The sequence below is a fragment of the Musca vetustissima genome, unplaced genomic scaffold, assembly GCF_032173495.1.
Source record: "Musca vetustissima isolate MV318-11 ecotype Yass unplaced genomic scaffold, APGP_CSIRO_Mvet_v1 utg98079, whole genome shotgun sequence".
NCBI lineage: Eukaryota > Metazoa > Arthropoda > Insecta > Diptera > Muscidae > Musca > Musca vetustissima.
In genome coordinates this window covers 22,462-37,510 of record NW_026887652.1, presented here as the reverse complement: position 1 = coordinate 37,510, position 15,049 = coordinate 22,462, and the positions used below count along the sequence as shown (strand labels likewise).

Here is a 15,049-nt window from a genome sequence, read left to right as displayed (position 1 = left end):
CACAACTATGTTGTCAGGGTATTATAGCTTTGTGCAGCCCCAAGAGTTTGTAACGCCGCGAAATATTGGTTAGACCCACATTTAAGTATTCCGATCGTCATATCTCGACTAGCTGAGTCGATCTAGAAATGTGTGTCCGTCCGTCTGTCCATTATAATTTGTAAACACGATACAGGCCACAGTTGTGGACCAATCTTCACGAAAATTTGCATGTAGGATGGATTCTGGCCAATGAAGACCCCTATTGTTTTTGGTAAAGATCGGTTAATATTTAGGGAATGAAATGGACCAAATACTAAATTTTTGTCGGTTTTTCTGGTCGCTCCAGAGGCCGCAGTTATGGTCCGAACATCGTGAAATTTTACATGGAGAAGGGAATCGGGCCTAGGAATAAGCCTGCCTGTTTTGATAAAGAGCGGTCAATATTTAGCGGGTCAAATGGACCCTGACTTTTGTGTGAAAAATTACAAAATTTTTATTCTGGGGCATATATACTTCCTCCTGAAGGACATATACTCGAGAACTTGATAGTAAGTCCAAGATGAGTTGTTGACCTTCAAATTTATACCAATATATGGCTGTATGTACTCCGATGCGGGAATTATACGTAATTAAGTAAAGGTGACTATGTGCATATTATTACTATTACTCCATTAGAGGACGGAAATGTCGCGCTGATCGCTTTGAAATTGTACATGAACTTCCGATTATGGTCAAGGACGACGCTTATAGTTTTCGTGGAAGTTGAGATTTCATTCAGGGGGTGCAATGAATCGAAAACTTTAATTTTGTCAGATTTTCTAGTCGCTTTAGAGGCAATTATTATATACAGAACATCATATATTTTACAAGGTGAAGGGGATCTGACCAAATACTTAGAGCGGCTGTTTAGATGATGATCGGTCAATTTTCCGAGGGTCAAATCAACCAAAATTTAAAGTGACCAAATTTTTTTGTATGACGTAAAAATTATCTTCAAGAAAAACATTTTGGAAAATATGCAAGACTTAGAAATAGGAGTTGTTGATCTATAATCGTAAAAAGGGTGCAAATATCACAAATTATTGCCCTCAGAATATAGAACCGCCGAAAGTGTGCTTTTCGTGGTAGTTGTGTAGGGTATCATATGGTCGGCCCCGTCCGACTATACTGCTCCGCTCACTGGTTTTAAAATATTTTCTTTAGTTAGTAGTTTTTTATTTAGAATGCCATTTATGCGTAAAGGTCAAGTACTTCGTTCTTAATTGTAAGATTTTAATTATGGACATACTCGTTTTAAACTTTATTAATTATTATTTTTAATATTCTTCATTGTTCTGTTCCCAGGAAATTATACATCAATTTAATGAAAATGTATCTTGTCTTTACATGTTTTTTCGGTATTGTTCTTTAAAGTAATTTTTTACAGTAAAAAATTAAACGACCTGTACTTATTTACAATTCATTTGAAATGACAAAGAGCAAAATAATAAGTGACATAAAATAATTACAACTAAACGATTTTATTAAGAAAAAATAAAACAACAAAAACCACAAAATCACAGTGACACGACAATAAAACACTGAAGCACCAACTCCGCTACCATAGCCGTCTGCGGTAATTAAGTTCAGTGATCTTCACAAAGAATTAGTTTGTGTTTTTGTTTGGTTCCCATTTTTTGTTGACCTTATTTTGGGCAGAGCAATTAGTTTAGTATCCCCTTCCCAAAATAAAACAAGCTAATAGACTTTTTGGAATAAAATGCTCCGTCAGAGCATAGAAGAACAATGCTGGAATTATGTCGCAATCATTTAGTTTCATCTATTTTTGTGGTTGTATTTTTTGTTGTTGTGGTATTGTTCTGGCTGTATTAGACAGCTGTTGTTGTTTTTGTTGTTCGATTCATTTCCCATAATGAAATCATAAATTATGAAAATGTCATTCCCATTTCAATAGTTAATTTTCTTAATAGCACATCGTGTGAGTCCACCAAAATGTTTTATGAGAGAAATATAATTTTATCTAATTTTTTTTCGGGAATGTTTAACAAATGGGAATTGGGGTCAAATTTGACCTATTCCCATTATTCGATTTTAATTAATTTATAATATTGGGGTTAACTAAATGGTTGTGTTGAAATTAGAAGATTTTAAAAAATATTTTATCTTAGGAAGAGTTGTAAAAAAGTTTCTATGAATGGAAATGATGCAAAAGGAAGGCTAAAAGCTATTCCATTTATAAACCAGTGAATGGAGTAGTATAGTCTGACGGGGCCGACCATATGATACCCCACACAACTTCCACGAAAATCTAACTTCTTGTGGTGCTATATTCTGAGCTTGGCATTATTTCGTGATAATTGCACCCTCTTCCACTTACATATTCTGTACAGCCCTTCTAATTACTTGTCCAGATTAGCTTCACCCTAGGTTGTGTTGTGATGTTCGGCTTATAATCACTGAACGACTTTGCTCAATGAACGCCATCGGCCACTGCACTACAATGTGTTTTCTTCCACAAATGAACGGCGTCAAATAACAACAATTTCATATAAAATCTGTTAAATTGAATGAAGGTACGTGTAATATATTAACAACGTGGAGAAAATAGATAGGAAAGTCTTCCGAATGATTGTGAATGGTAATCATTCGTTACGGTTGAATGAACTGCCGAAACTTAATTGGAATACGCTGCAATGCCAAAGATATAAGCAACTGAACGAAGTGAACGACCTAGTCCACTTAAAAACCAGTAAGGAAAGTAGTAAAGTCTGACGGGGCCGACTATATGATATCCTTCACCACTTTGGATTTATTCAACAGATGGCATTGTCCATAAACATGCAACCCATACTAAATTTGGTCAGATATAGAGTTGCTTCTTACAATGGGACAAAAATATGTAAACCATTTTAAAGAAAATATCAATCGGACTATCATTGATTATTTGGATAAATATTTGATAAACATGAGGAATTTGGTGCACAATTTACCTTAAATCGGACGAAAATATATATGGGAGCTATATCTAAATCTGAACCGATTTCTAGGAAACATAACACACATCATTCTATACTTTATTCAGTACACTATGCCAAATTTGGTGCAAATCGAAGGATATATAGGGACTTTGGTACACCATTATTTAATCGAACGAAAATATATTTGGGAGCTATATCTCAATCTGAACCGATTTTCAAGAAACTTAACACACATCATTTTAGACTTAGTTCAGTACGCTTTGTTAAATTTCGTGCAAATCGAAAGATATGTAGGAACTTTGGTATACCATTTAAATCGGACGAAAATATATGTATTTGGGAGCTATATCTAAACCTGAACCGATTTCCGAAATGGTTGTGTTGAACACACATCATTCTAAAAAAAAAATTATTATCCTATGTCAAATTTGTAAAAAAATGTATATCAATGGAAATGTTACCTTAAATCGGACGAAAATATATATGGGAGCTATATCTAAATCAGTTTTCATGCACAAAAAATATATTATTAGGCTGTATCAAATTTCGGATTATTTGGATATATAGTACCGATTAAATCGGACAAATATATATATGGGAGCTATATCTAAATCTGAATCAATTTCCACGAAACTTAACACACATCATTCTAGACTTTATTTAGTACCCTATGCCAAATTTCGCTCAACTCGAAAAATATATAGGGACTTTGGTACACCATTTACATTAATTCATTACGCTGTGCCAAATTTCGTGCAAATCGAAAGATATATAGGAACTTTGGTGCACCATTTACATTAAATCGGACGAAAATATATATGGGAGCTATATGTAAATCTGAACCGATTTTCAGGAAACTTAACACAAATCAGTCTAGACCTAAATCATTAGGCTGTATCAAATTTCGTGCAAATCGAAAGATATATAGGGACCGTTTACATTAAATCGGACAAATATATATATATATATATATATATGGGAGCTATATCTAAATCTGAAACGATTTTTCCCAATAGGGTTTGTCCTTGGGCCGAATAAGTGACCTATGTCAAATTTCATACAATTCGGATCACAAATGCGACCTGTGCTTTGTTTACAATTTAACATGGACAGACGGACGGACATGCATAATTCGACTCAGAAAGTGATTCTATGCATATTTTCAAAAGGAACCATGTGTCTATCTCGTTTTCTTTTGCCTGTTACAAACATATGCACAAAGACATAATACCCTGAACCACAGTGTGGTGAAGGGTATAAGAAATGATCTAGTTCTTCGATCACTCAAATGAACGAGATTGTCCAAGACTAGTTCGTGGCCAGAACCCATCCTACAAGTAAAATTTCGTAAAGATTGGTCCATAACTGTGGCCTGTATCGTGTTTACAAATTATAATCGACAGACGGACGGACACACATGCCTAGATCGACTCAGCTAGTCGAGATATGACGATTGGTATACTTAAATGTGGGTCTAGGACCAATATTTCGCGGCGTTAAAAACTATTGGGGTAGTACAAAGCTATAATACCCTGACAATATAGTTGTTTAGGGTATACAAATCTGAAAATGGTCTTAAAGCTGTGGAAGAACCGTATTCCGTATTCTAGAGAACATCAATAAAGGATGTTGAGGAAAAAACCAATGGCGGCTTGCCAACGGTGATGATGTGTAAATGGTCTTCTAGATATAGAAGTGCTGTAAAGCATGTTCTTCGTATAAAATAAATTTAAAGGGTTTCTAGACATAGAAAGTTGGTCCGGCTCCAACTTTTTATATCCTGCAGCTTGGAGTATACATTTAAGCCACTTTTAATCGTTCGGGACCATAGAGATAAGATTTGGCACCCAATGTTTTTTTTGCCCAATGAAAATTCAAAATACTAAATTATAGCTAATTTGAATGAAAAAATTCCCAAAGTACCTATCATAGAAAGTGGACCCTTATGGATCATTTTTGGTAGGGAGATTTGCTATCCATTGGGAATTCAAAGTACCAAATTATAGTCAATTCGGTTAAAAAACGTGCGAAAAATCCTTAATATACCGAATATTTGAGCCTACCTTTATATTGGTCTTATACATGTACTGATATATCACATTTTCAATACCAAACATCCTAGAAGTAGTAACAATGTGCATATGTTCAAAAATCCAAAGCTCTCTCTTTACCATTGCGAACCCTATCGCGATTTCAACAAATGGACATATATAAATTGTCATAGATCCCAATTCCAAAAATCAGTAACATTTCTATTCACCTACATAGAATACCATTTGGAATATGTAATTTACTATTAACGATATTTATGGATTTTTTTGGTGACTGTAGAGGGAGGTCGAATTTTCACGGCTATGTGGAATCATGGTGTGCTGGAAAAATATTAATGCTACGAATTTACACCTCTTTCAATTCAATTGCAAATTTTAGTCACGTTTCAAGTTTGTTGTTCAGTGTCAACTGTCAACAGTGACCACGAGCAAGTGGTCACAACACCTTGTTCGTACCACCCTCAACACACACTCACACACACACACACATTTTAACAGAAGTACCATTCGGTATTAGCGAAAAGAAATGCAAATTATTTGTTTGAAGCACTCATGCATATACATATTTTATGCGTTTGTGTGTCTTCTTTGTTTATGATAGAGATCGTCCCTCGTAAAAATATATTTTAAATGTTAGCTGTTCTGAGCTGATATCTCAATGGATACGATTAATTTTTATTGTCGGCGTTATTCCCTCTCATTTTTTGGGGCCAGTGCCAATATTTTGACTGTTTCTGTTGGCTTGTTGCTGTTGTTGTGACGACGTATAAATTGACATTTTTGGCTCTTGTAAAAAAACGTCATTATTGTTATTGAAATTTACAGAGAGAACAGCGGGTGAGTAATCACACATATACACCGTTGTTATACAGTGAAAACTAGATAAAAGGAACAATTAAAATTAAAAAAAGTAGATTTTTCTTTTTGAGTTAGCGATGCCGAATTGTTCGCTATATCAGACTTCATGTTTCGTAAAATATTCAGATGAATATATCTTCACACACTGGTTAAAAAGCTGTAGAAATTCCTCGGTCCCTTGTAAGGTGTGGCACAATCGAAAACTTAAAACGCATTTTCTACAAAACCAGTTATTTAATTAAAAGGTTTCTAAAAAATATCAGAATACGTAGACGCTTGTAAATATTTAAGTATAAATCGAACAACAGAGTAAATACATTACTATATTTGGTATTAATTTAAAAGCCAACAACTCCTTGGATATATTATCAACTTGTCGGTTCTATGTGCTTCAGGAGTAAATATAAACGCCATAGAATACAAAGTTTGTCACAAAAGTCTGGGTCCATTCGACATGCTTAATATCGACCGATATACATCAAGACAGTCATTTCTACCAGATGCCCTTCCTAGTGCAGAATTTCGTGGTGTTTGGGTCATAATTGTCACCTCGAGAGCGACCAGAAAACAGACAAATATATATTAACGGGTCATTACCAAACCCAATAGGGGTTTCTTTATGTGAATCGTCAATATATATGAATTATAATGGACAGACGGATAAACATGTCTACATCTACTCTGCTGATCGGTATACATAAAGGGTCTATGACCAATATTTCGCGTAGTTAAAACTCTTGGGGCTGCGTAAGGCATCATAGTTGTGTAGAGTTTAACATATTTATTTTATATATACACACCAGAAATAAATTTGTTAAAAATATATTTATTAAAGCCGCTGAAGAAAAAAAATTGACATAAAAAAAACAAGTCACACCATATTTTGAAAATCAAATTTTAAAATTAAAGAAATCGAAGACGAAAGTCGTTAACGTAGCCATCCACGACGTTCCAGGTTAGTTTACAGGAATTGGAAACTTGACCTTTCTTTGTATGCCATATATGCTATATCAGATAACCAATCATAAAAAGACACCAGGTGTCCTTTTCAAAAAGTCCAATGCCATTTACATATGTATGTTCTAATTGCCTGTTATATGAGTCCAAAATTTTTCCATTATTTTTATTAGAGCATTCTACTAATATGTACTCTTCTGATTATAGCCTTCACCACACTGTGGACAGGGTATTACGTCTTTGTGCATATGTTTGTAACAGGCAAAAGGAAACGAGATAGACACATGGTTACTCTTGAGAATATGCATAGAATCACTTTCTGAGTCGTCTGTCTGTCCGTCCATGTATTTTTGTGAACAAAGTAGAGGTCGCATTTATGATCCGATTTGGATGACATTTGGTATAGGCCACTTATTTGGCCCAAAGACGAACCCTATTGAAATTGGGAAAAATCGGTTCAGATTTAGATATAGCTCCCATATATATTTTCGACCGATTTAATGTAAATGGTGCACCAAAGTCCCTATGTATCACTCGAATTGCACGAAATTTGGCACAGCGTAATGAACTAGGTCTAGAATGATGTGTGTTTCCTGAAAATCGGTTCCGATTTAGATATAGCTCCCATATATATATATATTCGTCCGATTTAATGTAATTGGTCCACCAAAGTCTTTCGATTTGCACGAAATTTGGCACAGCGTAATGAAATAGGTCTAGAATGATGTGTGTTGAGATTCCTGAAAATCGGTTCGGTTTTAAATATATCTCCTATATATAGTTTCGTCCGATTATATGTAAATTGAGCACCATTCTGTCAATACTTGTCCGATTGAGACAAAATTGTGCACAGAGTTCTGATTCAGGTTCAGATTGATGTATGGGAGGTTTTGTTGGAATCGGTTAATATTTAGATATGGCTCCTATATATAGTTTCGTCCGATTTTATGCAAATGGAGCACCAAACCAGTGAGCGGAGCAGTATAGTCGGACGGGGCCGACCATATAATACCCTACACAACTTCCACGAAAATCTAAGTTTTAAGTTTTCGGTCCACTTCATCCCATAATTATTATCTGATCATCACCGAAAGTTATAGGCGTTGTCCTCGACCATAACTGGAATCTCATGGAAATTTTCAAAGCGATCAGCGCTATATTTCAGCCCCCTAGTGTGGTTTTGGGTTACTAAAGAATGTCTGAATACGTAAGCACCTGTAAATATTTAAGTGTAGCTCCCACATCTGAGTACATACGACCATACAATTGGTATCAATTTAAAGATCAACCACTTCTCTTGAACACACTATAAACTTCTTTGGTCTAGGTCCTTCAGGGGCAAATATATACCCCATAGAATACAAATTTTGTCATTTTTCACGCAAAAGTCAGTGTCCATTTGACCCGCTAAATATTGACCGATCTTTATCAAAAACAATAGGGGTCTTTTATTTTTTTCAAGAACCCATTTTTGGTTGTCATGCAAAATTTCGTGAAGATTGGTCCATAACTGTGGCCTGTATCGTGTTTACAAATTATAATGGACAGACGGACGGACGGACACACATGTCTAGATAGGCTCAGCTAGTCGAGATATGACGATCGGTATACTTAAAGGTGGGTCTAGGACTAATATTTCGCGGCGTTACAAACTTTTGTGGCTACACAAAGCTATAATACCCTGACAACATAGTTGTGTAGGGTATAAAAATCAAACTTAGACCCATTGCACAACATTTTGCACAGCGTACTAAATTAGGCTCAAATTTATGTATGTGAAATTTCGCTGGAATAGGTTCAGATTTAGATATAGCTCCCATATAGTTTCCTCCGATATTGTGTAAATGGAGCATTGACATTCAATTTTTCATAAATTTCAGATTGATATGTGTATGGGTTGTTTTAATTTAGTTCAAATATCTATCCTCCAAAGATGCTATGTCTATTGTATAAAAAGGATATTGTACATATGAGCATCACTTGTATGTACCCAAAGTGGTAAAGGGTAACATATAGTCGGCCCCGTCTGACTTTTGAACTTTCCTTACTGTTTTTTTTTTTGTGGTCGTGACTCAAATCGATATATTCTTCTTCCTGACACTCTACATCAATTGGGACTTTAAATGGTTCATAAGCGAAGTTGCAATCTAGGTCAGTATCATCATTCACCGAGATCGGAATTCGCAACTCCAAGAATCTGGAATGTCATTCCAAAGCAGTCTTTTTACTTCAAGATTCCAGCACTATTAGTTTGCGTTTCTTGACATTCTGTCATCATGATACTACTCTTTTATACACAGAGACAGATAAAATCCGGTGTTTACTGTTCAGAAAAACAAACTGATTTTGCAAATTTGGTAGTTGTTGTTGTTGCTGTTGATCTTGCTTTGTTTTGGTAGACCAAATTACAAATGTCTGTCGCGTAGTTTGTTCATGGGCTGTACACATAGTAAATAAATGTATTTGTTGTTGTTCTTGTTGTAATCCAAATAGTTTGATGTTTTTATATTTATTGACCCTGAATTTATTGTATTTCATTAAAGTGTTGTTGTTATTTTTTTATTTTTTTCAAGTGCAAATTTTTGGTTGTCATTGTCTAGGGTTTTTGGCGGTTTTTGTGGTTGTTGTTGCTGTTCGTTCGTTGGTTGGTATGCACGCTCGATTGTTTTTGGATTATTGACAATGTTGTTTAGCTTGTTTACTCTCGGCAGACAATAGTGAATGGGCTTGTCAATTGCAGAGGGCTAAAATAACACAACATAAAATAAATAAAGAAGGAAAAATGAGACAAAAAACCGGCAAATTACAATCTGTGATTATCGATGCTTAGCACTGGCCGATACAAAACAGAGAGAGTAATAAAACAATCAATTTATGAGCAAAACTGAATGAATGAAGAGCAACAAGTTAAGAGACTTTCAGTAAATGTTTAGTGTTTTGAAATAATAGTGCTTCTATACATTTGTGGAAATTTCTACAAAACAGATAATCGTTGGGAGATATTGGAATAAAAGTGCACTTGTTTGGGAAACTGGGGTTAATACTTGGTGTATGAATTTATATCATTTTTTAGAAATTAGAATTTGGTTATTACTTCCATAGGAAGAATCATAGATAACCTTTTGTCTATGGAATTGTCAAGCATATTTCCTAGTAAGTAGTAGTGTTGGCGGGTTATTTGGGATACCATTTGTACAGATAAAATAATTCTATTGAACATTATTTTAAAATATCTATCGTATAGGATATTGTGTCCTACAAAGGAAATTGGCTTTCAGATTTAAAACTTAAATTTATTATTCCATTTGCAACACCTTGAAATATTCCCTAGAGATCCGATTTAGCCTTGTCCGTCTGTCTTTTGATATAACGATATACCTTTATAGTTACTGTTCACTATTTACCTTCATATTTCTGGGATGTTTGGTAATAAAAATGTGATTTATGAGTCCATATTTTAGTATAACCCTAGTTACTATTATATTTTCAATAATTAAATTTTTAATTGAATTTTCTTCAGAATGGTTCGGTAATTTGCATACCAGGTAATCGGAGGATGCACAAATTGTTCGCAGCAATTTTCAGGTTTTAAGGTTTATGTTTCGACATAGCCCCCATAAAATGTTCCAGCACCTTTTCGATATGTTGAAGGTTTTCCGTATTTTGATGGTCCTAGTTGCAGTTTATACTCGAAGTTGACGTTCCGGAGGGTGAAAATAAGCTTTACATACAACTTTTAACATATGTAGGTTCATATTTTGACTTAGAACATAGGCACATTTGCCAAACGAAGTGGCTGCAATTGGTTATTCCGGGCTTTTGTTACACATATTTATCTAGGATAACCGAAATCGTTAGAACTGCATTTATAGTTAGTCTTCGAGCGCTCCGAAAGTTATTGCCTTACCTTGCCGATGGGCCTGAGTCATCGAGAGCGTCGATAGATTTCACGTAGTGAATTTTAATATATAACAAGTAAAAACGTGATTAAGTTCGGCTATACATTCGGAACCTTTATAAATTGTGTGTTAGAATTAAATATAGACTTAAGGGAACCCCCCCCCATTCTCGATTTGAATTTTTTAAGATTTTCAATGGGCTGGTAAATCAATACCAATGCTTGTTAAGGTTTGTAACTTTGCACATATATAATTGAAGATTTAAAAAAGACGAAAAATAATTTACAAAAAATTTTTGTTATTGTTTTGTTGTTGTTTTTTGTAATTAAAGAAAAGTCCTTATTTTTGATGGCGGGCATGATAACTCCTCACTGGAACATCGGAATCCGAAAATTCCAACGGTGTTAGAAAGAGTACATGTCTGGCTCTCGTATGAACTAGGATTATTGACTTCGCTCTAAAATTAACAAAATGGTGGACCTTTGAAAAAATATTTTTGGAAAATCGCAATTAATTCTAATTAACAGAACACGGAATGTCAATACTAATATTTTTATATAACGTTTTTATTATTTATAAAAAAAGCCACGGAATTGATATTTTCCCATGAGAATATTAAATTTAGCTGTGTGGCGGCATATTTTCAATGTTCCAAAAACGAACAAGAATTATTTATTAATTAATTAACATTTTAACCCTGGTCATATGTGAACGTAGTTTAAAGGTGTTTAGAATTTATGGCCATGTTGTGATGTTATGGCTTTATCGATATGGCCATCAAACTAATAAATATGCAAGGGATGTAGCAGAAGCGTGTGGCAATTGTGCAACAAATATCCGAATTTGGATAAGCAAATTAGTTAGTCATATAATAAAATAACACAGAAAAATAAAAAATGATAGCAATGACGACAACAACAAACAGACTTAACTCATGTAGCATTGTAAAATACAAAACAATTTAAGGGTAATTCCATGAAAAAAACTGAATAAAATAAAAAAAGAGTGTTGATGGGCCATGGAAATTAAAGACAACAGCATGTCAAATGCTAACATTTGAAAAAAATGGAAAGAAGAAGAAGAAAAAATGTTTTTTTTTTACATTTATTGTCCAAATGAGTTAGCAACGCAGGTGACACATTTTGCTCATCAGCCCACGTTTTGTCAAAGTCTTTGGAGAGTATATGGTGCAGCGATAAACCCACAAACTCACGCAACACATGACTTAATGGACATAACGAAATTTTGACCAGTTTGCAAATAAAAAAATAAAAAAATCGCATTTATGTTTTGTTTAACGTGGTACGTTTCTCGATGAATATCTTGCAATTTTTTGATGGAAGATATTATTTTTGCAAGTAAATGGATAGAAATTTATAGGTTAACTTAAAAAAATAGCTATCTCAAAAAATATATTTGTGTTATAGAACATTTAAAGGATTTTCTATTATATGTAGAACATGGTAATTGTACAAAAGTTCTCATATATTTTATTAAAAAAAAACAGTAAGGAAAGTAGTAAAGTCGGACGGGGCCGACTATATGATATCCTTCACCACTTTGGGTATATTCAACAGATGAATCCTAAAAGACGTTGAAGGACCATAAACACGAAAGTGGATCCATAAACATGTCATTCTGAAACCTTTACTAAATTTTTAATTTGGTCAGATATAGAGTTGCTATAGATATAGTATATATATATATATATATATATAACGAGAACCGATTTCAATGAGACTTGTCAGAGATTAACTTATATTAACTACAGTTCATTGTACTAAATTTAGTGGTAATCAAACAAACTTTGGGTCTTTAGTGCACAATTGAGAAAAAACTCGGAAGAAAAAATATATAGGAACTATATCTAAATGTGAACCGATTTTCACGACACCTAACACACATCATTCTATACCTACTTCATTACGACATGCCAAATTTCGACTTTGGTACACCATTTACATGAAATCGGACGAAAATATATATGGGAGCTATATCTAAATCTGGACCGATTTTCAGGAAACTTAACACACATCATTCAAGACCTAATTCATTACGATATGCCAAATTTCGTGCAAATCGAAAGATATATGGGGACTTTACACGGTATATATGGGAGCACCATTTTCATTAAATCGGACGAAAATGTATATGGGAGCTATATCTAAATCTGGACCGATTTTCAGGAAACTTAACACACATCTTTCTAGACTAAATCAGTACGCTGTGCCAAATTTCGTGCAAATCTAAAGATATATAGGCATTTGGTGTACCATTTACCTTAAATCGGACTAAACTATATATGGGAGCTATATCTAAATCTGAACCGATTTTCTCGAAAATTGGCACACATTATTCTGGAACCAATTCAGTACGCTATGCCAAATTGCAAATCGAAACATATATAGGGACTTTGGTGCCCCATTTACCTTAAATCGGACGAAAATACATATGGGAGCTATATCTAAATCTTAACCGATTTTTCCCAATAGGGTTCGTCCTTGGGCCAAATAAGTGAGCTATGCCAAATTTCATCCAAATCGGATAATATATGCGACCTGTACTTTGTTTACAATTTAACATGGACAGACAGACGGACAGGCATAAATCGACTTAAAAAGTGATTCTATGCATATTCTCAAAATTAACCATGTGTCTATCTCGTTTCCTTTTGCCTGTTACAAACATATGCACAAAGACATAATACCCTGTTCCACAGTGTGGTGAAGGGTATAATGATGGACCTATGCTAGAGACATCAGAAAGGTGTTCTGTCTGTAGAAATTAAAACAAAATCTATACCTTATTGTTCTGCAAACGTGTTTCTCTCCCTCCAATAGGCCGTAATGCCAAATTACAGCCACTTCGGTTGGAAAATATCGAAATGGGGTACCAGCGGCGTTGTACTGAAATATGGACATCACATGAGTACCCAAAATATCAAATTACAGCCAATTTGGCAATAACAAAACGCTATGCAAACATCTGTAGAGAAATTTAAACAACTGACATTATTTCACTATGAAATTGGCAATATTTACAAACAACATTGTCATTTGAGAGAAATACACGTTTTGTGGTTGTTGTTTTTTTTTTAATTTTGCAAAATATCTCGAATATTCCAAGTTATATCTATTTACTATTCGAATTATGTTATGTTTATTTATGTGTTTTAAAATAGGTGTTAATTTTCATGAACTTACGCATCATTAAAGTTAATTTGTAATTTAAGAGTTGTCTATAGCGGACATATTGGGGACAAATAATCGACAGGAAGAAAAAATGCATGTTTTGTTTAAAAAAATGTTTTGTTTAAAAAAATATAAACTTATAAAGCAAATGAGTATACTTTATCATAACAAGAGAACAAAAGTTGCAAATTACGACCAATAAATACGCTAATACGTATTTTCAGAAAAAAGAAGAAAGAGATAGAAAATCATGAGCGTGAGCAAATCGAGATATACAGGAGTCAGAATGAAGTCCGAAAATACTACCAACGAGTAAAACACCAAACCGAAGGCTTTGGTGCAGGCACATCCTACTGTAGAGATGAAGAAGGAAACCTGGTGACAGATACAGACAGCGTGTTGAGGATCTGGAAGGAGCACTTTGAAAAGCGGTGAAGAGGATACCCCAGAACCAATAATAGATGGCGGTATAGAGTGTATACCACCTAGCCAAGATGAAGTCACAATATCAATCAATCGGCTGAAGAATAATAAAGAAGCAGGTTCCGATGGGTTACAAGCCGAACTATTCAAGACTGGTGGTAAGGAGCATGCGCCAGCTGATTAGTACAATTTGACAAGAAGAATGCATGTCCAATGATTGGAACCTCAGCATTCTGTGTCCCGTGCACAAAAAGGAGACAAGACGATATGTGCCAACTATAGAGGAATAAGTCTTCTTCCCATCGCATATAAAGTGCTATCCAGTGTACTGTGTGAACAACTGAAGCCCATGGTCAATGACTTTATTAGACCATATCAATGCGGCTTCAGACCTGACAAATCCACCATAGACCAGATTTTCACTCTGCGCCAAATCCTGGAAAAAAACCCACGAAAAACACATCGACATATTCCACCTTTTTGTCGGCTATAAAGTCGCATTCGACAGCCCTATTCGTTCAGAGGTGTTTAAAGCCATGTCTGCGTTTGGCATTCCTGCAGAATTAATTCGGCTATGCAGGATCACTTTAACTGGCACAAGATCAGCAGTTAAAGTCGGAAAGGACCTTTCGGAGCCCTTCAATACCGAAAGAGGATTCAGACAAGGTGACAGTTTGTCGTGTGACCTTTTTAACATCCTGCTGGAAAAG

At 34.6% G+C, this 15,049-nt stretch overlaps 1 protein-coding gene across 1 annotated transcript in view; it reads right to left on the bottom strand.

Moving 5' to 3' along the window:
- Window positions 1–15,049, bottom strand: part of LOC133335331 (sensory neuron membrane protein 2-like) — a gene marked incomplete at its 3' end in the record, with an annotated part of 70,900 nt that overhangs the window by 51,529 nt on the left and 4,322 nt on the right. The gene's annotated exons all lie outside the window — the stretch shown is intronic.